General features: G+C 46.7%; 1 protein-coding gene across 1 annotated transcript in view; it reads left to right on the forward strand.

Moving 5' to 3' along the window:
• The window catches only part of Tbc1d22a (TBC1 domain family member 22A), a 272,127-nt gene that overhangs the window by 100,186 nt on the left and 150,012 nt on the right, over positions 1-21,929 (forward strand). The window lies entirely within an intron of this gene.

Genomic DNA, 21,929 nt, shown 5'->3' on the forward strand with positions numbered 1-21,929 from the left:
GTCATACTTTGGCCTGTGTCTGGCACTGTCTAGCTGACTTCTGGGGGTCACACTTTGGCTTGTGCCTACCACTCTCTAGCCGACTTCTGGGGGTGGCATCTTGGCCTGTGCCTGGCACTCTCTAGCCAACTTCTGGGGGTGGCACCTTGGCCTGTGCCTGGCACTTTCTAGCCTACTTCTGGGAGTAGCACCTTGGCCTGTGCCTGGCACTCTCTAGCCTGTTTCTGGAGGGTGGTACCTTGGCCTGTGCCTGGCATTCTGTATCATGCTTCTGGAGGGTGATCCCTTTGCTTGTGGCTGGCACTCTATAGCCTGCTTCTGTAGGGCAGTGCCTTGGTCTGTGCTCTGAACTCTTGCTTTCCTGCATTTGATTATCATGTATTTACTGTTCCTCTGAAGGTTTATGTCGCGTATTAACTCATGAACTCATTCTGCTGGTATTAGAATTTTTAAAGCCCCTCTCCTTGTATAATTTTTCAGTAAATCCTGTACTTTTAAAACAGCCACTATCATATTCTGTCCAAGAACGTTAAATTTGGCTTAAAATTAAGAAACATTATTCCATCACCTCGGATCACACATTTTCAGCAGAGTATATATTTTAGTTTAAATAAATATTTTGAGCCTAGAAAAAACAACAACAACAAAGCTGAATTCCCCCCACGCATCTCTACTATTTCAATTTAGAAACAATTTTGACCAGGCACTTTGGGCTGATACCTTAGGGTAATTGAATGTTGGTTGGCTGCACGGGAAGAATGGCGATGAAGAATATCTCACCGTGGATTCTCGCTCAGGAGCTTTAATCTCAGGTTGATTTGATTCTGTATGTCATCCTCTCATAAATTACTCCTGAAAGCAAACATGGCAGGGGACTGGAACAAACAATGTATTTTCCTATGAGCATTAAGAATATTTATTTCTGGGTTTCCCGTGTAAGGCAGAACGTCAGAAGTACAGCTTGCTCTCAGCATTGCTTTCTGGAGAGGATATTTCTGAGCATGGTTGAAGTAAGTGCCGCCAGCAGACTGTCATCAGTGCAGCTGGCACAGGAAGGACATCCCCTCCAGAGGACTGGACACTAGCTGGGTTCCAAGCATGGATTCCTCTCCAGTTTGCATTGCCACAGAAGTCGGGCTTTGAGGGACAGTGAGACAGGACTGCTGCTTCAGACTTCTCATTGAGAGTCAGTTTTTGCAGTGTGTGCTTTCGTGTGGGCCTTCCGCCTTACCTTACTCTGTCTTTCTCATGTGTGATGTGAGCCTCTACAGCAGCTAAATTCATCTGCCTGGCTTCCCTGAGAGCTCCTCAGTGGGGAATTGCTGCTGCCGTCCACAGGTTGTTTCCAAGCCTGCAGAGGCATGATACGGAGTGTCTGCGTACAGTGTAGTTTCTGTGGCAGCTGTCATCTAGCAGGAAGTGGAGACAGGGTGTGAGTGGGCCGGAGTATGACTGATACAGGTCTCCTGTCTTGCAGAATCCCAGTGCCTATACATGTACAAACATTTACAAAATGCCTGAGCAATGGGCTTCTGCTGACAGATTGGAAAACAAATTCAGTCAGTGTGGCCACATGGGCCAGGAGATGTCTCTGGGAGGTGTGGAGTTTTCTTAGGCCTTGTCAGTGCACTGTTGTACACGGTAGCTATAATGTTGTGTGTGCATGTTTCAGGATTGTTTTCTCTTCACTATTCAAATATTTACAAGGTCATCAACATTTGAAAAGAAATATTTAAAAATTGGTAATATGGTGGTTCTGATAATGGGTAGGAAAACTCAGCAGAAGACCAGTGAGGGTCTGGAAGATGGAGGACCAGTGAGAATCATCCACTTCTCAGCCATCTGCTGGTCACTGTGCCCAGCGGCACAAAGGACATGCTCATTCCCAAGAGCATAGGGCGCTTGCTCCATGCTAGACAGGTGCTGACACTAAGAGAGCCTCATGCAAATCAGGCATGCTGTGTTCTAGACAGGAGCATCAGAACAGAAGTCAGCGGCCAGCTGAGAAAACTGGATCTCAGGAAGGCCGTGAGATAAAGAAGGGGAAAATGAACCACGGAAGCCGCGGGTGCAGCTGTGTTCTATGCAGCTGAGACCCAGAGTTGAACTGACTAACTAAGAAGTGCTCTCAAGCTGTTAACGCTGCGGATTGTAAAGCAAGATCATAAAGCAAGAACAAACAGACGAGGGGGAGGGCTGTGCCTAACAGAACGGAAATGAGAACATGTAGAGCAGAGCAGAGGAAGTCCTTACAGCTTCAATCAAGCTGAGCAGGTTTGAGAAAGGCAGGAAAGGGAGAGAGGGGGACGCTCAAGCGGCTGACACTGTTCATTTCAGAAATGGAGAGCACAAGGGGATTTCATGAATAACCTGCCAAGTAAGTGCAGAATGGAGGTATTCCACAGAAGGCACTGTTTCCCAAGCTGTGCTGAGTGACTCCACATAGCCAGGCTGATGGTCAGACACCAGTGTGTGTGCACGGCTGCAGACGTGAATTTGTGAGTGACATTTAAATCAGTTGCCGTTGAGTAGAGCAGATAACCCGCAATGTATAAGTGCGCCTCCTCCTAGTCACTTGAAGGCTATGGCCAGAGAGCGTGGTGCCCAGAGGAAGCAGGGATTCCTTAAGTGTGTAGCCTGTGTTGAGTTGCTAGCTTTTTGGTCTGCCCTACATATCTGCAGATTTCAGTTCTCCAGTCTCATGAGCCAATTCCTGGAAATTAGTTTCTTCCTCTCTCCCCCACATTTATAGGTATAATACACACCTATATTTATGTATAGATGAGATTGAATTAGTAATATCTAAAACAGTCCCATAATGCCCAGACCATATGTGTGATAAAGAGTTAATGTGACTGCGCCACAAAGTTTTTCCAGCAGAGAGGGAGGAACACTTACTTGTACATTTATCATGTGGGGCCATTGTTGCCCCATGAGCAGAACCAGATGGGAGACCCTGCAGGAAGAAATGACACACTGGGATTCCTTAGCAAATGTTAGCAGCCAGGTGTAGCAAAGTGGATGAAGGGATTCTGTACTGTGAGAAGTAGAGCTTATTCCATGACAGCAAGAACGCTTCAATGTATGAAAATGAATATATTATCCTTTATCTACAGACTAAAGACTAAAACCAAGTGATTAGCATAGAGAAAAATATTGACAAAACCCAATGGAACCTAACCCTTTGGAGGAAAACCATTTTACAAATGGGTCCTAGAAGGAACAGTCATAATAGGACAGCTAGATATCATCCTGCAAAGAGCAAAGTTTCACCCTGCCTCTCACGTGACAGCATTATGTGAATCACAGACCTAAGTCTAAGAGTTCATGAGAAGCCAGGCATGGGATGAGAAGCCAGGCATGGGAGTGAACATCTCTAATGCACATCAGGCAGATTTCTGAGTTCAAGGCCAGCCTCTGCTACATAATGAAATCCTGGCTTGGGGAAAAAAAAAAAAAAAAACGGTTTATGAAGTCAGCCATCATGACCTGGGTTAGACCACACCAGAAGCAAAAGAGACAAAAGCAAAAACAAGAGGCTCCCTCAAATGAAAGCTTTTGTATTGTAACAGTGCCCTCAAGAATGAGACCACACACACAAGAATGTTGAAAGTCTGGAATCTGCTGTGTGCAGAATATAACTCAGTAAGACAAGCCACTCCAAAGAGGGCAAAGTGTTTCAGTGGACGTTTCTCCAAAGAGGATATGTGAACAGCCAATGAACATGCATGGGAATATTCACTAGCATTAGTCACCAGGGAAGACAAGGTGAGCCAGCTCTTCATGCCCACCGTAGGAAGGGCATGCGCTGTGGTTTGATCGTGTACTGTCCCCATAGGCTCGTGCGTCTGAACACTTGCTCCCAGCTGCTGGCACTGTGGTTGAAGGCTGTGGAACCTCTATGAGGTGGACTCTTCCTAAAGGAGGTGGGCCATTGGTGGTGGCCTTGAGATTTTGTAGTCCCACCCCACCTCCTGTCTGTTCTCTGCTTTCTAACTGATACAGTGTGACTAGCTTGCTCACTCTCCAGCCACCATGTCTCCCATGCCATGCTGGTCTGCATGCTCAGACGGCGCCATTGCAAACCCTTCATTGCTTCTTGCCAGGCATTTGGTCACAGTGACAGAAATGTGGGTGTGGGGATTGCCTAGAAATGAGTGCAGGATTTCCTCTGGAGGTGTAAAAATGTTACATTAGATGGTGAATTGTGTGGTATTTAAATTGTATCTCAAAAAGGAAATGGAACCCTTCATTTGTGAGGAGAGATCCCAGTTTCGCATCAGTTTTGCAGTTTCCTGGTGGCCAACACATGCATAGCTTCTCCTTTTTCTGTTGATGATAATACATGCAGCATTTGAGTAAATACATTCTTGGTTGCATTTCTACTATTTTTCATTATAGTCTCAGAGGCACCAAGAATGACTGACTCATTCTTGGAAGAGGTGTCACTGAATCAATGTCTGCAGCCATTTTTAAGTCTTGATAGCATTTACTAGGCAGTTTACTATAAAGATGATGGAATACGTATTTTCATCAGCCATGTGAGGGACTTCCATTTCCTTTTGTCTTAATGTGATCTGATATGACTGGCTGGAGAGGACTCATTGTGTGTGTGCGTGTGCGTGTGCTCACAATGTGCTTCTTTCACTCATGGATATAACTGTATCCTTGCAAGGCTGCATGGCCCAGAGCTCAGACACTTAGTGACTCAGAGGGTTTGATGAACACCAGCAGCAGTTACTGTTCTCTCCAGTATTCACATTTGAGTGTTTGCCTCAAGTGTGTGTGTGTGTGTGTGTGTGTGTGTGTGTGTGTGTGTTGTGTGTGTGTGTGTGTACACGCATAGCAAAGCAAAACAGCAGTGGGGGTGGAACCTGGTGACTGCAGTTGTTTGGTAGGTGTGTGCAATGTAGCAGAAGCAAGAATCTCACTGACAGTCTCTTGGACTTGGCACATGAGTGACCGTGCCCACAGGAGTGCTCTAGCCTTGGGTTAAAAGGCAGTGGAAGGGTGGTCAGTGTGGGCAGCTGTGTAGAGATTTGGTCTCAGTCTCAGTTACATTGTTCCTCTCTGAGGGATGTTTCTGGAAAGGAAGCATGTGAAGGCTGTGGTGGTCCTCCTTAGGAAGATGTCTGGCCTTGGGTTTGACCTTGACCTGTACTTCCAGGCTGACTGGGAGCTGCCAACAGCTTCACCCAAGGTGTGGCCTTGCTTGCTGCTTCCCTGTGTGCTGTGTGGTGTTTGTGGTGGGTCACAGGCGTTCGTTCCACTGAGTTATGAGGGCCTTTTGCTGTGTTCTGATTTGTCACTTTGTGTTTTAACTGACAGCCTGAGAAGACAGATGTCTGCCGGCGTACTGATAAATTGTTATGGAATTCTTACTCTGGTGTCATGAGGCTTCGTTTCTGGTTCATACGCACAGCCATTTGTGAGATTATTGCAGGTGTAAGTGCTCCGCCAGTCGGATGGAGCCTTAACTGCCGTTTATTAATGAGCTCGCTTTGTCAGATGCTGTGCTAAGTGCTTAATTACTCCATAGCCGGGATCCTTAAAAGCTTGGCCACAGCACCACTTCCTTGTTGAGCGTGTGGGGCACCATGAGCTGTTGAGACTTCCTGAGGCTGCTGAGGTTTGTTGAGCCGCTGGCGTGGCCTGAGGGCCGTAGAACTCAAGCTTTATCTACCTCAGTGGGACTTGAGGAGTACATGGAGAGGGCCTGGCATTCCTGGCACAGGTTTTCGTTCTGTACGACTCCTAGGCCGGAGTCCTGTCCCTGTCTGCGGGGTTGGTGCAGTGCCCCTTTCTCAGCTCTAGGACCCATGCTGTACCAGGAGGGTCTTCGCATGCTCGGTTCAGAGGAAGCCCTTCCCTCCTCCTCTCCAAAGCGTTATTTATTCTCTGGGAAGCTTTGAGGTGGCTGGGCCTGGGAGGGAGTCTGAGAGAGGTGCAGGGCAGGCTTTCTCTTGGTACCAGCAGTTCTTGTGAGGCCTGAATCAAAAACAGGAGTTTCAAGGATACTGAGCACACAGTTAGACGCTTGCTTTGTGTCTTCCCTCTTATTCTGTTATTTGGGGGGCAATGTTGGTAAGCAGTGCTCGGTGGCAGCCATTGTCCTCTGCTACCTGTGGCTTTTCCCTACAGACATATTTTCTGTTTCAACAAGTGGAAATAAAGTTCCTAACCCAAAAGTAAACTAGCAAAATCTAAATCTGTCAAAGTGGGGTCATTCTCTTTTAAAAATTTATTCTTTCACAATTTTATACACACATATAAAATGTTCTTTGATCAAAGTCCCCCTAATTATCCTGTTTTATTCCTCTCTCTCATAAAATCACATCTTCCTATTTCCTGATTTCCTGTGTGCACATGTGTGTGTATGTGTACATGTATGTTTATGTATGTATGTATGTGTGTGTGTGTGTGTGTGTGTGTGTGTGTGTGTGCACGCTACTGCATTTAATCAGGGTTGCCTGCATGAGCATTGATGGGTGTTATCCATTTGAGCAAAGGCAGTGTAGCAGTGGCAGTACCACTGAAAGATATGACTTCCCCTTTCCCGCAACCACCAGTTACCTGTAGTTCTTCAGGGAGGCCTAGGGCCTCATGAGACTCTCCTTACACAAGATGGAAAGTGGATGGGCCTCGCGAAAATTCTTCTTCCATCCATGACATAAAGTTGCAAGTTATGTGCAGGCAGGCACTGCTGTTGTGAACTCCCAGGAGCAATATCCATGCCATGTCCAGAAGGCAGCATCTCACAGCTCTCCTCCGACCTTCCCAGTCTTATATCTTTCTGCTCCCTCTCTGTGATATTCTCTGAGACTTGGAGGAGGTGATACAGATGTTCCATTTAGGACTATGGACTCAACCATCACATGGTCTCAGCACATTGACTACTTATGGTTCTCTGATTTGACTGCTTCCTAATGCAGACAGAAGCTTCTCTGGCCAAGGTTAGTGCAAAACAGATCTATGAATATAAACAACTATTTAGAAGGCAGTTTGACAACACATCCATTTAGCAATACAGTAATAGTAGGTTCCCCTTGGAGCCCATGACCTCTTAGCTATGGGCTTTTGATCAGGTTTACAGTACCAGGAACTGATTCTTCCTATATAGTGGGTCTCAAATCTAATTAGCAGGCAGTTGGTTACCCCTGTAGCAGTGACACCACTATTGCACTAGTGGACACATCTTGGCTGGCAGATCCTAGCTTGCAGGGTTTATAGCCTGTGTAGTACCTTCCAGCTCTATGAAAGCTAGCCATCAGGAAGGAAGCTACCAACTCAGTTCCAGCTACATTTCTCTATGCCTTGCAACTAAAGCATGTGGTGCTTTACAGCAGTCAGGTCTTACCATTTAGTTCTGGTGAACAGCCAAGAACAATGACAATTGTCCGCATTGTTTTAGGGGCCTCTGGGATCTCTCCTATTAACAATTCTTAGGGTGATGCCCCACACAGTACTAAGAGTTTTGTTTCTGACATCTCTCATGTGTGCTGTCCAGAGCCCTAGAGAGTTCTTCATGGAAAAGTGGAGGGAGCTATTCTTAGGCTGCAGGCAGGTTCAGTGTTTCCTCTTGTCTAGAAGACAGAAGAGCAGCAGATCCCTGGAAGTGTATTTATGATGGCTTTTGTAAGAGAGGGAGGGAGGGAGAGTATGAATATATGTGTGTGTGTTTGTGTGCACAAGGCCAGAAGTCGGCATTGGGTGTCAAAAGACATTTCACTGAACATAGAGCTCCCTGATTTGGCTTGACTGGCTATCCAGCAAGCCCCTCAAATCCTCTGTCTGTGTCTTCTGAGCACTGGGGTTACAGGAACAGTCTGCCATGCCCAGCTTTTTACTTGGGCGCAGGAAATTAAACTCAGGACCACATGCTTGCCTAGCAAGCACTTGACTGACTGAACCATTTTCTTCCCTCCCTCCCTCCCTCCCTCCCTCCCTCCCTCCCTCCCTCCCTCCCTCTTTTTCTTTTGGTGTTATCCTCTGGTGTTGTCCAGGCTGTTCTCAAACCCTTGGGCTTAAGCACTCTTCCTGCCTCAGCTTCCCACCTGCTTGGAAGATATAAATGTGCCACTGTGTTCAGTTGCTTCGTGACTTTTATTTAGCTTTTAAAAGAGTAAACAGAAATATTCAGTTTTGAAAAATGAATAAAACATACCTGTTTCCATTTGCACTGAAGATTGGACCATTTCTGGAAACCAAGTGGTGTCATCAGCACTTAACGGTGCAAATTTTACTAATTTTTTTACACCTGGAAACATTCTGCTAGTCTATCTTGATAGGTAGTCTCTTGTCATTATTCATCATGTATTCCCAAATATGGTTTAAAGGGACTAAAGTGGGAGAGGACGGGGCCAAGTAAGGGGTGTACTAGGGTCCTGTGATGTGAGCAGTGCCTTCTCCTATGAGCCCGAGTTTCCTGTTTTGTTGCTCCATGACTGCACTATCTTCCAGGAGGGTGTAAAGGAAAACTGGAGACAGCAATGGAAGTCGTCCCCCCCCCCCCCAGGTTCCATGGAGCACAGTGAAAGAATTATTTTCCAGCCACAATGGCAGAGAGATAAGTTGGCAGAGGAAGAGGCGTTGCCATTATGAAGCAAATCGGAGGAGGCAGCAGGCTGCCAGCAGCTCTCCTGATGTGGTGTTGGCACACTGATTGTAGGGGCAGATTCTTACTCTGCAGCCTCAGGTGATGGTGTCTTTAGCAAGAGGACAAAAATCTCAAGACTATGTAGGGAGGGCATCTTTTCCCCAAATTACTCACAGGAAGGGCTCTGTGCTTCTCAGCTTTCCTGCACTGGTACCAGATACCTGGATCATTAACTTGCAATAAGAAAAGGTCTATTTAGGTTTATTGTTTTGCAGGCCCAAGGTCAAGATTACCAGGCTGTGTTGCTGTGTGCTTGTGGTGAGGCTGCACGTGATTGTGGCAAGTGCATGTGTGGTGGGGCAGGATCCATCACTTTGTAAGTGATGGGCTGGGGTTCCCCCTATGACCTAGGAACCTCCCATGGTGCCTTGTCTCTGAAAGGTCTAATACTTACTAATGGCCTCTCCCTTAACACATGGATGATTCAGGGACAGTCAGTGTTCAAAGTCAAATAGGTGGTGTCACATTGCATTTTAGAGCAACACTGTAGATGCTCTTCTTTTTTGGAAGACATAAGAACATTCTGTCCTCTTTTATGGTGTTTTCAGATCAGACTTCAGATCTACCAAACTGATCGTCTACCATTCATTGATGATTAATACTGAAAAGAGAGGAGGAAATATCCATTGCTCGTATTTGTTCATAAATCTAAAGGTGAAAATCTTATACATTCTAGAGAAAAGGAGGTGGGCATCCACAAAGTAATAAGCCATCAAAATATTTAAAAAGTAGTGTGCTTAGATGGTGAAAATAGAAGAAACAAAACCCTATCCCCACCAGAGATGCATTTGTCATTTTGGAGTTATGATTTTATCTCAGTACTTGAGTAAGTGAGGAACCCTATGCAGGTGGGGTGTGTCCACACTGAATTTGGAACATGTCATCAGTATTTGCAATTCTGAGATGGTTCAGGTTTAGTTATGATGGTTGCTGAGCAATTGCAGCCCCTCTGCATCCATGGAGATTGGCTCCTGGACCCCTGTGGACAATGCAGTGTGAAGATGCTCACATCCTTATATGCATGCATAGCATTTGCATGCAGCCTTCACCTCCTCCCATATACTTTAAACAGTCTCTAGATGACTCATCATACAGTGCATGTTAATGCAGTGTAAGCAATTGTTTTCCTGCATTGATGAGGGAATAATGACAAGAAAATGGCTGTGCCTGTTCTGTACAGACACAGATTTTGAGCTGCGATTTTAAGAATCCATAAATGTGGGTCTCATGCATATTGAGGGCCATGGTTCTTGTTCTCTAGGACAGTAAGTGGCAGAGGGATTGGTTCACTTTCCTGAATTCCAGGGAGATGTCTTTCAGATAGTCTTATACCCCAGAGTGATTGGCCTTGGTGATTGGGTAGAGGCAGGCTTCCCAAATGGGCTTGTAACATTTAAGTCTGGAACATGTATGGGCTGTGCAGCTTGCCAGCTGATTTTCAAATTTGAAAATAGGTGCTGTGGTAAATGAATGCCCTGGTTAGTTTTTGTCAACTTCACACAAGCCTAGGCATAACTGAGAAGAGGAAACATCAATTGCCCTCACCATATTGGCCTGTGGGGTATTTTCTTGATTCATGATTGATGTGAGAGAGAGAGCCCAGCTCACTGTGGATGTCCTATCCCTGGACAGGTGGTCCTGGACTGTGTAAGAAAGGTAGCTGAGCCAAGCCAAGGGTACAAACCAATAAGCAGTGTTCTTCTGTGGTCTCTGCTTCAGTTCCTGCCTCCAAGTTCTGCCTTGGTTTCCATCAATGATGGACTGTAACCTGTAAGCTGAAATAAACCCTTTCCTCCCAAGTTGCTTTTGGTCAGTGTTTTATCACAGCATCAGAAAGTAAATTAGGAGAAGGAGTATACCGATTTTGGATGCACACCCCGTCCTGCTCACTTTAGGAAGAAAAAGAAGGGCTTGCAGTCATCCTGTATCCCAAGCACACCTTCCTGTTGTGCATGGGTGCTGTGCCCCCTGCTCTGTGCCCCTGCTCTGTTTTACATATATTCTTTCTAATCTTTAAAGTCAATTCCATATCACAGCAGGGAAATTGAGGCCTGTGAAGTTCAGGAACCTGGTAGGGAATTCTGCACTTTGCCCAGTCAGGAACACAAGGCTGTCATGGTTCTTTCCTTCTTTCCTTGGGTTCAGGGAGTCTGACAGGACCTAGCAGGTACCTGTGTGCTGTTCACCTTCAGGCACCAGTATTGGAACCGGCTTGTTTTCTGTCTTATTTTGTTTTGAGTGGTTTCTCATTCTGAATGATGGATGAGGAAGGCACGTCTTTCTGTGAGTGAAGAGCTTGGCTTTATGAGGGCTTCTTCTTTACTCTCAAAGACCCAACCTTAGCCATGGCCATCTGTTTCTTCAGGGACGTCTCAGTGAGTCTCCTGTGGGTAATTAGAAGTGGCTACTCTGGTCACACTTTCACAGCTGCTTAGCTGTGTCAATGATGTCAGATGGCTGAGGTCTTGCCTCAGTAATAAGAATTGAACAATATTCGAGAAGGATTCAAACTGCATTAATATTTAAGAGCCTTTCTAGATCCAGAGAGTGCCTGTGAACCCCTCCTGAATGTAATGTATACAGCACATGTCAATTAGGAAGAGAGATGATGTGCGCTTGGCTCCCCGTCCGCTGAGGCTCCCTCTGATGCATCCCAGGACGTGCCTCTTGCTGGAACACGCAGATTGCCACATCCCAAAGGGATTCTCATGGAAAAACAGGCTTTCCATTACTTCGCTGTTTCTAATAGATCTGTGTCCCAAATAGGAAGGAAAATCAATTTAATTACTTATGAAACTTTTCCTTCAGGGTGAATGAATTATGGGGAAAAAATGAAGTGTCTGTCTATCATCAGTAACTTTATTTCAGGCCGAGGATGAGAGATATTAATTTTCTCTGAAGACTAGGTGTTCGGTCGCTAGTGAAAATAGAGAAGGCGTGCCAAGGTGCACATATACGCAGGACTGCAAGGCAGAAACACTTACCTGCTGGGACTTCCTGGAAATGAGCTTGAGAACCATTGGCAGCTGAGATGAAGCCACAGGCCGGTGCAGGTGTCAGGGTAGGAGACTTGTGAAGGAGGAGAGAGCTAATTGCAATTAATGTAATTAGGAGGGGAGAGATGTTCTCTAAAGGGAACCACATGCTTCACTTCTGGCTGCTGTTCCCAGCCTTCCTGTGGTATCCTCTCCCTGTAATTAATGAACCCTATCTCCCATCGGAAGGCATGAGGAGCTGGGCTGGGCTGGAGTCGGCTTGACACTCCTCAGCTGAGTCAGGAGGCAGCCCTGCGTCTCCTCTCCACATGGTGCAGCTTTGCAGTGTGGCCATATCTGAGGAGCAGAATTTCGAAACTGAGGCAGGGAGAGAACTGGTCTTTTAGCTGAAGCTTTAAATGCTCAGCTGTGAAGGACAAAGTGTTGCTAGATGGCCAGGTGGAACACCAGAGATGGTGACTGAGAAGATGAAGCACCCTTCTTCCTTCAGGACATAGCCATCACCCTTCTGCCATTATCACCGTCCTACTTTACCTCCCACAGGGATGTCTTGCCCCTCTTTGCCCGCTCCCTAGCTGCTGGCAGCCACTCATCTCCCAGCACTTCTCTGTGTAGATTTGCCCACTCCATGCATTTTGCCATCCATGGTGTGACCTTTTCTGATTGGCTGTTTCCGTGTGTCATGTTTCTGGACCCATCCCTGGGCAGCACGTGCCGGCATTCCTTTCTGTGGCTGGAGTTTTCTCTTCTGTGAAGAGAACTCTTCAGCTGTTCCTCAGTGGGTAGACACTGGGCTGCTTCCGGCTTTGGCAGCTGGAAGCCTTCATGCCCTTTTTACACGGGTGTGATTTCAGTTCTTGGAGTGGAATTGGCTGATCACACGAGAGTTCTGTTTTTACCCAAACCCTTGTTCCATTTTACAGTCCTGGTGGTAACGTGATTTTCTTGTCAGTTTTTGTTCCTTTGTTTTAGCTATCCTAGTAGATAAAAAGTGCTATTTAATTATAGTTTTCATGTGTACTGTTTGTTGACTGATAATGTTGAGTATGTTTTATGTGTTTATTATTTTTACATAACAGTTATATTTGGTAATGATTGGATTCATTTAGGAACCTTTTAATTTTAAATTTAAATTTTTTTCTTTCTTTTTTTTTGTGTCTCATACGGTAGCTTGGGCTGACTTGGAATTTACTACTTAGTTCAAGCTGGCCTTGAACTCTTGGTAGTCCTCCTGCCTCAGCCTTCCCAGTGTGAAGCCACCACCACTGGTGACATACTGCTATTTTGATAAACTTTTCTACTTGGGCTTTCCCATCTGTAATAAAACTGATTTTGAATTGTCCACAGATTTTATTCAGTGAAGAACCTCAGGACCCTGCAGACAGGACACAGTGGTGCAGCCCTGCAGCAGCACAGTGGGGCATGGCTGGCCTTGCTGTTGTGATCTCACTTGCAGCACATTTCAGTTTGTGCATGCCATTGCCTGCCCTTCACCATTTCCTGTCCATCTGTCTGTCTGTCTGTTGCATATCCTGATTTTCTCTGAATGCTAGCTCTGGCCCTGGCTGGTGTGGTGTGCAGGAAATGGAAGGTCACCTGCCCCCTCTGTGTCCATCTGCTTGACAGCTTGGCTGTCCTTTGGGGAGAGTCTGCTGCCCCCTTGCATTGTGTTGTTCACTTGGGGGACCTGTTTGTCTTTCTTCTCCAGAGAGATGCGGGGAAAATTTCCAGGGCTTTTAGAATCCTGCTCTCACCTGATAAACGACGTGTCTTTTAATGCCAGCTGTGAATGAGAGAAGGATGTCCTTTGTACACTTGCATAAATGAGGTGTTCTGAGCTGTGCTGTGTTGTCTAGGAAACATGCCTTTGGAGGTCCACAAGGACAGAGGGCTGGAGCATTAGCGATGAACAAGAGAGATTGACAGAACACACTGAGTACAAAACAACCTGCATGCCATCAAATGAAACAGTTTAGGTGAACAAGAAACAAGCAATCATTTCTGCTCAGCCAGTCCAGGATTTTGCTTCAGCTGCTAATCTGACAAGATGTGGCCCTCTCTCTTTTCTCTTCTTGCTAGTTCTGCCCCAGAGCAGGGCCAGCAAACAGCTGCAGGAGCCTCATCAACTCCCGGGTACTTGCCAGTAAAGACTCACTTCAGGGTATGATTGAAGCTCTGGGTGGGAGACCAATCCCTTGGGTGTCCCATGGGCTAGGCCTCCATGGGACAGGGCTCCCTCTCTAGTAGAGCACAGCGTCTGCTAGGATTTCTGCCTCTTGCTGGCAACAGCCCGCTGTCTTCCTGCTCATCATGGGACCTGGTATCCTATGCTCTTCAGTGGTGGCTTCAGCTCTCCTTAGCTTGGTACACTGTTTGTGCAGGCTCAGTGGTCTCTGACCCAGGAGGAAGAAGTTGCACTTCTTAAGAAGAAAGAGTTGACATAGAGAAGAGTCTGAGACACACATGGGCTGTGGAAGTGGTTCCACGGCTGTGCCTCATTCGCAGGACGGAGGATTAGCGTTCCCAAGAGAGGTGTGGGTTTTGGAAGACAAAGGTGCTCAGTCTAAGATGTGCTCTGTGTGCCGACCCTGTAGCAATGCTTTTCTACTGAATGACACACAGGGGCTGTTGATCCAGCTACCCTCCTTCCCGACCTTTGTATCTCCTGTGCAGTGTAGGGCTGTCTCCCAGGCAGCCAGCTGGAGGCTTGTGGCTTCCCGACTCTTCTCTTCCTGCCCAGGGTCAGATCTAGTTGCCTATCTCCAAGCTGGCTGGCCATCATTTCTAGTTTGGGTACAGTGACATCAGGGAAGGCTGAGGACCCACAGAGAAGGGTGATGGCAGCATGTGGCTTAATGTAGTTGCAGACCTTCCTGAGAAGAGATGAGTGATAAGTGGGGGTCCTGCAGCTGGAGGGAAGGAGAAGGAAGGAGAGGGTGGGTCTTTTATGATCCTGTGCCTTCCACGTGCTCACGTGTGTAAACCCCAGGGAACCGGAGCAACAGAAGCCGTGGAGTCCACCCCTGCCTGCTCTGCCTTTGCTCCGGGCCGCAGACAGGTGTCATTGCTCCTCATTAGAGAAACTCTCCGCAAGAGTTTCCACCTTGTGTTCCCCGTAAGATACAGGCATGGCATTGCCGGAAGAGACACAGGAGAGCCTGTATCTGTGTCCCTGTGTGCCCGCGCCTGTGTGTGTTTGTGGAGAAAAGCCACCCACAGTTTCCCAGCCTTCATCTGTCTACCTGCCTTTGTCTCTGCTTTGGACTCAGCCTCTGCAAGATAGACAGTGCCAGCAGCTTCTCTACTCAGGGAGGTTAATGGCTGAGAGGGAGAGTGCCAGGAAGTCTTTGAAATAAAGTTGCGTGCATTGTGATTACAGCTCTGATGGTATTTCTATTTAAATCATTATTGTAGCAATAATGTACCAGTTTGCCAATAAAATACAGAATCACTTTGGAAGAACAGTCTCCATACCAGAACACTTTGGAGGCCGGGCTGCATGGTCTAACTTTGGGCCTTTGCAACTGGTTGCATGATTCATGTATTATGTATTTCCAAAGAGTAATGAAGGCTGTGCAGTTTTGCCTAGGGCACCAAGTATTGAAAATATACAGCCAGTGGTGCTGAAGGACAGATTGGAAGTCTGCATTGACAAGGCTGTCTTTCATTCCAGGTGGGGTGCCACTGCCTTCCATGCCTTGGAGTTTGATTTGGTGATAATGCATCATTAGGGACAAGTCCTTGTGCCCGCCGTCCAGCTACAGGGAGGCAGGAAGTGGACAAGCATCTCAGCAGTGACGGATGGCTTTTTTCCTTCAGATCCATACAAAATTCATAAACATGATTTATAACCAATGAAGTTTGAGCTGCTTGAAGCAGAATGCTCAAATGCACAGCTTTATTGTGCAGGCAATGTCTTTCTTTTCATTCTGTCCACAGTCATGGTTATGTGGTGAAAGCACACTCTGCCACAGGCACAGGACAGATAGTTCTACCCACTGCCGTTGCCTCCCTGGAATCACATCTTGGAGCAGTTGTGGTAAGGGTAGGAGTTAGCCAGAGGAACTCATTGTTCCTGAGAACAAGATGAACCACATGGCCAAGGCAGCGATGGCTCTATAGGACAGACGTGGCCCTGTGTGTTCTGTGAGTGAGCTCTTTCTGAGGTAACTTGTAACCATTTGCCCTGAAATCACTGTGCTCTTCAGTGGAATGTCCTTTTGTCTTTGAAAGCTTTTCCCTTCTGGCCCCAGGTCAGTGAGTCCTGCTGGCCTCATCTACGGTTTCCTTCTTCACTGTTGTCTCTGATCCGTGTTCTGCTGTTTGCCTGTCTTCCACTGTCTGGTGGTGGTTCTCTGGGTTCTCTTTTTCTATCCTCTTCTCCAGTGTGCTGTGTGTGTAGATACCCACAAGTGCTTTGCAGCTGGTTTGTGAACTTCAGAAGCTAAGCCACATACTTCATTTGTGTTTTTCTGGACGTATGGACCTCCTCTTCACCACACTTGGTTAGGGGTGCTAATGTACAGGGGTGAGGCCCGGTGTTTGTGTTAATTTTCTAGTCCACCCTCCACCTGAGCTTCCCTTTCTGCATCAACTGGCTCCTGGGCAGCTCCTGAAGACACAGGTCACATACCCTGAGGTCAGGAGATAAGCCTGTGTTCTTCTTTAATTGCTGCATCCACTGAGGATGCTGAGATAGCAGAGACCCTTGCTTGTCTTTGGTCCTTACACCTCAGGCTCAGGTCCCGAGTCTGTGCCCCTGCAGTCTCTCTTCCGTCTTCTACATTTGGGCCAGCTCCATATCTCTGCCTCTGGCCTCCCTGATACCATGTCATTGGGTACCAATGACACCAGTTCTGGTTTGACCATGCTCTGCCCCTGCTCTCTAGCCTGGACACAGCAAGCAGCATGTACATTGCCTCCATGAGGTGTCCTATGATGCTGTTCACACTCCCACCCTCCCTCATAGGGGACCTCACTTATTCCTTTTCACCCTAGCCTAGGACTTGTCCCCATACAGTGAAGTTGGCCGTGCTGCTTGGTAAACCTTGGTACATTGTTCTGAATTTGGGTTTGGTTTTATCTATCTGTCTGTCTATCTATCTATCTATCTATCTATCTATCTATCTATCATCTATCTATTTAATTTTTTTGGTAATGGGCTTCTGAAAGGAGTAATAGAGAAATGAGCACAATTATCACATTGGATCAAGGCTGCATACTGTCAACATGGCCTCAGCACCGATGATGGAGATCTTGATGCCAGGCTTGGGATAATTGTTTTCAGTTGTCTCCAGGGTATAATTGTGCCTCCCTTCACATATTGTCCTTTGGATAAAAGTCATTGTCCAGCCTTTATTTAAGGGAATTGGTACTATTCTCTACTTCCCAAAGGGATTTATATTAGTGCTTGGATTTCTGCATGGGAGGTCTGCCCGTTTCCCACATGTGTGCCTCTATCCCAAGTCATTTGTATTAATAGGGAATGCAGAATATTTAGAAATTGAGAATTTGGGTGATAGTTTAGTACTACATTCTTTGATTTACTACTCAGATTCTGTCAGTGTGGTCATTGAGACCTTTCAGTTGGCTCTCAGGCCCTGCTGGCCTCCCTCATCACTGTGTGTGATTGTGTGTGTGTGTATGTGTGTGTGTGTGTCTGTCTGTCTGTCTACCTGTCGACTTCAAGAACTCTTGCTGGACATGGTGGCACATGCTTTAATCCCAACACTTTGGAAGCAGAGGCAAATGGCGCTCTGAGTTTGAGGCCAGCCTGGTGCACATAGTGTGTTCCAGGTTAGCCTGGTCTGCATGTTGAGGCTAACCTGGACTCCTCAACACTCTTTAATTTATTATATCTTAGTACATGTTTGTCAGAAAAAAGTGGCTACGTTTAAAACACTAGGTGTGGAATTGTGTGTCGACAGTTCCTTCTTTCAGTATCTAAGGATGTTTTTAGCATGTGGCTTCTCATTGGAAGTCTACTGTCACCGTTACTTTACTCGTTTAGATTGGAATTTGGTGGGAGTTCTCAGAAGCCAGTTGATACTACTCTTCACATTTGTTGACTTTGGTCAGACTTTGGTAAGTGGAAAGCATCCTGAGGAGGTGCGGGTGCTGCCTCACAGTTCCTAAGTCAGGAAGCGGGTAGAGAAGGCTGCTAAGCTGCGAGAGCTCCAGTGTTGAGTTTGTACTCTGCATGGAGAGCTGCAAGCTCATGCCAGCTGAATCCGGTGGGCCTGGAGGTCGAGGGACGCAAGAGTTCTTGTTGGACTCAGCTCCGTCCCACGCTGCCTCTCACAGGCCGGAGCCTCGCTGAGTTCGTTTTCACCTCTGGAATAGGAGAGTGGGACTGCCTTGCTGCTCGCTGTGGGTCAGAGAAGGGACATGCGACACTTGCAGTGGGAACAGTTTGGTAGTTTTTCTTGGCTGTTGGTCCAGTCCTGTCTGTTGCATTGGTTAAGGGATATGCAGGTCAGAGGGCTCAAATTCCCTGCCCCAGACCAAGAGCTGTGGCCACAGCAGGCACCCTGGTATTCTGTCCCTTTTTCCCCCTCTGTGGGCTCCTGAGCTTCCTTGCTCAGCTGCAGAGCCACCCGCTCAGCCTGACCCCCTGTCCCCACCTGACTTCCTTCTTCTGAAGGAGGGCAGGGCATGCAGTGCACATGAAGGCTTGGGTGTAAGGCCTGGAGGCTGGTAGTGACTCCAGGGTATCAAGCCGGTGACTAGAGGGAGGGTGATAGGGGACAGTAACTCCATGCTCTCTAGAGAGGCCTCTGGGAGAATACTTGTGGAGAACATTATGGGTCAGGCTGAGTCCCATGTGAGGAGCCATGTGAGGCCTTTAGGGAACTGAGGTGGTCAGGTATGTGCAGTATAAGCTAAATACCTTCCCATTGCTCCAGACTCAAGTCACCTGGAAATCTACTTCCTGAAGCCTCCGTATTCTCTGCCCTTCAAGTAGGGCGGGCACCTGCCCCCTTCTTCAGGCAGAGTAGGGTCTCTCCTCCCTGGCACCAGCCTGTTCTGAATGTGCTTCCATCTCTTCTGCTTCCAGTTGCCTGTCTGGGTGTGTGGTTCTTATCCCCACTGGGCATCAGTCCTAGGTCTTGCAGGGCCACACTTCATTCCACTTCTGTAATTCTAGCAGTGTGCACCCTCACAGAGGAAAGGAAGGGCTGTGTGGTGCACTGGGTAGATCTGGAGAGACCCCTCTGTGGGTAGCTTTGTGGGGGGCAGGGGCAGAGGGAGGTGAATCTGGGTTGTGGCTGATGGAGCATGAGGCCGTAGTGGGAAGTGGAGCCCTGCCTTTTGTTCCAGGGCTTGGGCTGTTCGTCTTCTTTCCCTCAGATTTAAGGCCCTTGGAAAGGACCACTCTTGGTTGTCTGTATCTGCTGCAGTTCCTGCTATGGGTGCCAAGCAGGAACTTAGGACCCCGATGACTGAGCTGGAGGGTGGACAGTCACCAGCCCTGAACACTGTTAAGCACTAATGCCTTCAGCCCGATGAGTGCTACAGTGAAGTGGGTGTCTGCCTGTTAGGATCTAATGGGAGATAATGCTGTGCAGTTTGTACAGTCATGTCATAACAGATTTTGTATAAATTAGCAAAACGTCTCAAAATGCTAAATGTAGGAGAAATGGGAATGGCTGGATCCCAGATAAAATCATCCCTGAATATCTTAGAAGACATTCTGAGCAGCTTTGGGAGTGAAGGGGTTACCCTTGGTGGTATTTTATTGAACCACAAATTGTTATTTATAACCCATGTCAGGAGCAATTAAACTGATTGATGATTAAGAAAGTTTAATAGTTGAATAATAAGATGCTGTTCTTGACAGCTATTTTTTCTCATTCTGGAAGCATATTTTATGAGTCTAATAACAGTGTTGAGGATGGGCTGTATAGCATGTTGTGGTGTAATTATGTGGTGGTAATATAATATTCAGTCTAGTGTTACGTGGTCTATTATGTATAAAAAATTAAAATACCAATTATGATTTTTTGATTTATTATTGAAGTGGTTTATTAATTTTGGCTTACCTAAAATTTACATCTGGAAGCCTTGCTGCTGGCTCTCTTTGCCCTGGCTTTCATGCCAATGCTGGTTTTCCTTACAAATAACTTCTTTGGTTGGTGGGGAAAACATGTGGCTCAAAACTTGCTTGAGAAGTAAGTATTGATGTAACGAAGTAGGAGATATAAACGACTAGCAACTAACAGTGTGCTCTAGCTCCTGAACAGCATGTGTGCATGTAGAGAAGACGTTGACTCCCTACCTGACGGGGAGTACAGGGTAAGCTGCTGCGGGAACGTTGGCTGTGCTTCAGCAGCAAGCAGCTGCAGTTGCTGTGCAGCTTCTCTGAGGTGTTCCTCGTGTGTTTGGAGCGGCTGGTGCTGCTGTAGGGATCGTCTATCCAGCTGCTTCACTGACAGTCCTTGGCTCACAGCAGCCGAGGCACGAGGAAAGAGTCTAGTACCCTTTCCTAGCAGTCCGGCACAACAGTTCCCTCTTGGTAGTGGGGTTATTTTCTTTGTCATAGTTTGTATTCACTGTCGCTTTGAGTGTCAGCCTGGAGTGCTTTTCTGGAAGGCACTGGTCCCATTAGCTTGTTGTCTCTGTTTCCTTTGGATGCTCTGTGGCTCCTTAGCCCTTTGATCTGACCTGTTTTGTTTGGCCTTCTCAGCCTTCCTTTCCCAGTATCCCTGAAAACTGCCTCCATTTTCATCAGCAGGCTGCTGTTGACTTCTGCCCAAAACATGGTTCTGATTTCTTGTTGTGGGGGATTGTGTCAAAGACACAGGCTTGTTTGGCTCTGGCTCCTGGGGGATGGAGAATCACACAGAGGATTGCCTACTAATGATGAATCAGGGAAAGGCCACAAGTCCAAGCTGTTCTTCCAATTTAAGGAAGTTTCTTTTCCTGCCTCCAGCAGAGGAGCCTCTGAGTCTGTTTGAATCCTGGTGCCGACATGCTGTGTATTGCTGTCAAACCTTAGCGTGAGTCACGGTGTCAGATCCAATTTAGAAATTGCTTTATCCTTTTGCATCCTTTTGATGCTTGACTCAAAGACCCTCAAATTGACCTAAAGTGGACAGGCCCAGGCCCTCCACCTTGTCAACACCACCTGAGCATAGCACAGAACAAAAGGATTCCCAGTCAACTTTTAAGAGAACATATTTTCTTAGAGATGAGAAACGAAAGCCTTTGGCCAGGCTTCCTGTCACAAAGAACCTTTCATAAAACTATCCTGGAAAATACAGATGCAAGCTGAGCATTACCTGTCCAAAATTCTGGGGCCAGAGTTTAGATGTCAGTGCTTAGAGTTTGTAATCTTTCCACAGATGTTACAAATAGAACATCCCTCACCGAAAACCCAAAGACCAAGAGTGCCCTGGAGTTAAAGATTTTGACTATTGGCATGCTACTCTGAAGTCTCAGTCCAGGAACCCCTTAGATTTGGAGTTTGGGGTCACCTGAGGCTGTGGGGTTTCTAGATAACTTGCCTTCATTCTGATAGTTCACCTTTCATCTTAGGTAGCTTTAGTGTTGGCCCCAGTTTACGTCTTTCTTTTTTCTTTTGTTTTTTTGGGACAGGGTTTCTCTGTGTAACAGTCCTGGCTGTCCTACAACTCTCTCTGTAGCCCAGGCTGGCCTCAAACTCACTGAGATCCACCTGCCTCTGCCTCCCGAGTGCTGGAATTAAAGGCGTGTGCCACCACCGCTCGGCTGACCCTAATTTCTTAACTGCTTTTGAATAAACACAGATATTTCTTATACTAATTTATGACAATCTAGGTTTTAAAAACCAGCTGGAAATGTCATGGAACATGATAAATGAATGTCAAGGATCTTTCCAAGTTCTCTTAAAATTGTACCCTAGATTCATTGTGGATTTTCGCAGCAGCTTAGGTGACAAGATGTGTCTATCTGCCTCTATAGTCAGGTTTATGTATCTGTCACATGACATTGATTGACTCATCCTTAGAGCTGATACTCACTTAGAACAAGCACAGAGGCCCCAGCAGCTAGGCTCCTGTCTCAGTAATGTGTCCTAATTTCTGCGTGGTTTGAGGTTTTCCAGGCCCACGTCTCAAATTCTGCATTTTGTGATTTCAACATAAATGTGATGAGGAAGAAGAAATCTTCTCTAGGTAATTTGGTTAATAAAGACCACATTTTTTCACAGTTCCTTTCTCAGTGGCCTTTTGCTCACCCCAGGAAATTGAGATACCAAGTTCTGACATGCGTCAGTAGGCCTTGGAAGGCCACACGCT

The sequence above is a fragment of the Onychomys torridus genome, chromosome 16 (genome assembly GCF_903995425.1).
Source record: "Onychomys torridus chromosome 16, mOncTor1.1, whole genome shotgun sequence".
NCBI classification, from domain to species: Eukaryota; Metazoa; Chordata; class Mammalia; order Rodentia; family Cricetidae; genus Onychomys; species Onychomys torridus.